The 2,699-nt window shown below is 41.8% G+C and overlaps 1 non-coding gene across 1 annotated transcript; it reads left to right on the top strand.

The window, feature by feature from the left end:
• The first annotated feature begins 2,428 nt into the window (after nucleotides 1-2,428).
• TRNAG-CCC lies at nucleotides 2,429-2,499 on the top strand. Its single transcript has one exon. It is a non-coding gene; the product is annotated as a tRNA-Gly (tRNA).
• The last annotated feature ends 200 nt before the right edge of the window (nucleotides 2,500-2,699 follow it).

Below are 2,699 nucleotides of genomic sequence, written 5' to 3'. Positions count from 1 at the left end.
TTGCTGCTGGTATTTCTATAGTTGTTGATTTTCTGGTGTTGCAGGTACAATATCGTGGTCATGAGTATTTGTGAACCTATATCAATAACTCTTTTCAAAATAAAGAAATGAAAATAAGGAGAAAAAATTTAAAAAAGCTTCAGCTTAGTTACTAATAATGCTGTAACTAATAATGTAATTTGGTGGAGAAAGCTATTGTTAGTATTCATATAATGTAAGAAATATTACATTTGAGCAATTTACAATTTACAACTATATTTCTCACATTATTCTATGATTAAAATTGATAGTAAACATTATTACGAGTTCTGCATGGTCTGGTACAGGAAGAGGTCCATGGCAGGGAGTGACAGCAACCCTAGTGACACCACTGTCTCTAAGTCAATTTTGAGTGCTGTGGCCAGGGAGAGCCACAGCCTCTGATTCTTGTGCCCAGTGGCCGGGCGGAGCCTCTTGGCCTTTCATAAGCAGGCTGCTCTTTTGAAAGAAGCAGGGAGGAAACAGTCTGTGGGGAGTGCAGGGCCACTGACACCTGGGAGCCAGGCAAGCAGAGCGATTCTAGGTTCTCAATGCAAAGGACATTGGCCTCCGACAGACTGAACTCAATGATTACTATTAAGTCATCTCGATTTGCTCTTAATGCATGAATCAGTGAATCACAACCACTTAGAGACCATCCCCATCAGGGTCATCCTGTGGGTTTCCATTCTGTTCTTTTATCCTTCCCTTGCTGACTCATTTCTCTTAACTGGCTTATGATTAATGATCTCATTTTTGTTGTTGTTGCTGCCCCCACAGGGAGATCTTGTGATTCCTCTGACTCGCCGCCTCTTCTATGTGTGATTAAGTCTAGCTAAAGCTGCAAGTATTCATCAAACATAAGTCTAGGAATCCCCCAGGAGAATTGATAAAACATCAATGGTTTGGGTTTCAAATATTCAAAACTACAGGCACCCACCAGACACATTTGTGGCTTCAAAGAGGTGATCTCACCAAATGGTTCCTGCACTGAAGGCCAAGCACAAGGCTCTGGGGCTCAGGGCCCCAGAATTCTGCAAAGGCTCTGATTAGACCAATTCTTCAAGGCCTTTCTCCCTGAAATTAACCCCCGGGGCATAATTCCCATTTTCCTTCTTGTATCACTGCTGCTTCTGGAGACCAGCAAACACTAGGCATGTAGCAGGGTGAAGAAAGAAAGAAAAACTGTGTCAGGAATCAAACCCAGATCTTCCACATGGGAAGTGAGAATTATACCACCAAACCGCCAATGCCTCCTCTTAAACCATTGCCATAGAGTTATGTCTGACTTGGGGTTTCCCAGGCAGTATCACTATGGAAGTAGATTGCCCAACCTTCCTTCCAAAGAGTTGCTGGTGGTTCAAACCCACCAGCCTTCTGGTTAGCAGTCAAGTGCCTTAGGCACTACGCCAACAGAACTCCTACATCCTCTTAGCACATTATATTTGGCCTAATTAGAAAGAATTTCTTCTGAACCCGCTCTGGGAACAGTAACACCAGAGAGGAACATGTTCCTGAGGACAATCAGAGCAAAAGGCAGCATTTGCCCAAAAAGAAAGATCAGAAGACAGGAAAGAGTAGGAAAGATGGGCAAATGGAAACGAGGAACCAGGGAGGAAAGGGGAAGAGTGTAGTTACATGGAGGGCATTGCAACTGATGTCATGAAAAAAAAAATGTATATAAATTGTTCAACAAGACACTAATATTTTCTGTAAACTTTCATCCAAACGACAATAAAATGTCCAATAAATAAATAATAAAAAGAGTCTCTTTAAGAACTTGGAAAAATTAGTTGTAAAATAGGTCTACACAGTGTTCTCTTTGAGGGCACGGCTAACACACAGAAAAGACCTCCAGTGCAAAGGCTTGCATAGGAGACTTATGTCAGGCAACACTATAAAGTCCTAGCACTCAAATAATATGGTGTGAAAAAGCTAATTCTGAAATAGGCTCCAACTAGATAACAGTCTGCTATAGAAGAACAGCAGAAATTCTTCGAGTTCCCTATCTCTGATTCAAAATCTGGCGTGAACCAATACAAAGGTCATTTACTCATTGACTATTATTTTGGTAAAAATGTAAGATAACACTTTGAGATCTAAAAGTTGAAGGTTTAGGGACACAAGGGACCTGCATGAATTGCTGATGTTTTCTATGGTGGTCTGTTAAGCAGTTGAAAAGAGCCTTTTTCAGAATTTCATCTGATAAAACAGCTCACTTTGATACTTTGATTTGAATGTCATCACTTTCTAATGTTGCCTGATGTAAGTCTCCTTTTAAGCCTTAGCTTTGTGTCTGCGTGTTTGTTAACTCTTGTCTTCCAAAGACAACACTGTATAAAACCTATTTTGAAACTTTGATCAGTGGTTCTATGTATTCCTGTGACCTGTGAGGGAGACTAAAGACAGGGCATTGGTGGTTCAATGGTAGAATTCTCGCCTCCCACGCGGGAGACCCTGGTTCGATTCCCGGCCGATGCATCGCCTTTGGCATTTTTATTTATGTGGGGTTTGCTGGCTTCCTCCCTACTATTCTACAGGCAAATGCCACCGTGTGGTGGTTCCAGCAGTAAGGAGCACAGATGGCCCTAGGGCAATTCCGGATCAGAAGACATTGAAGAATCGCATTAACCTGGGACTTTGCAAAGCCTACAACAAAGGAGAATCATATCCTAGGGCCA

The sequence above is a fragment of the Orycteropus afer genome, unplaced genomic scaffold (assembly GCF_000298275.1).
Source record: "Orycteropus afer afer isolate SDZICR_OR568_19922 unplaced genomic scaffold, OryAfe1.0 scaffold00010, whole genome shotgun sequence".
Classification (NCBI taxonomy): domain Eukaryota; kingdom Metazoa; phylum Chordata; class Mammalia; order Tubulidentata; family Orycteropodidae; genus Orycteropus; species Orycteropus afer.
Note: the sequence above shows the minus strand (reverse complement) of the source record. Positions and strands in the feature narration are given on the sequence as shown.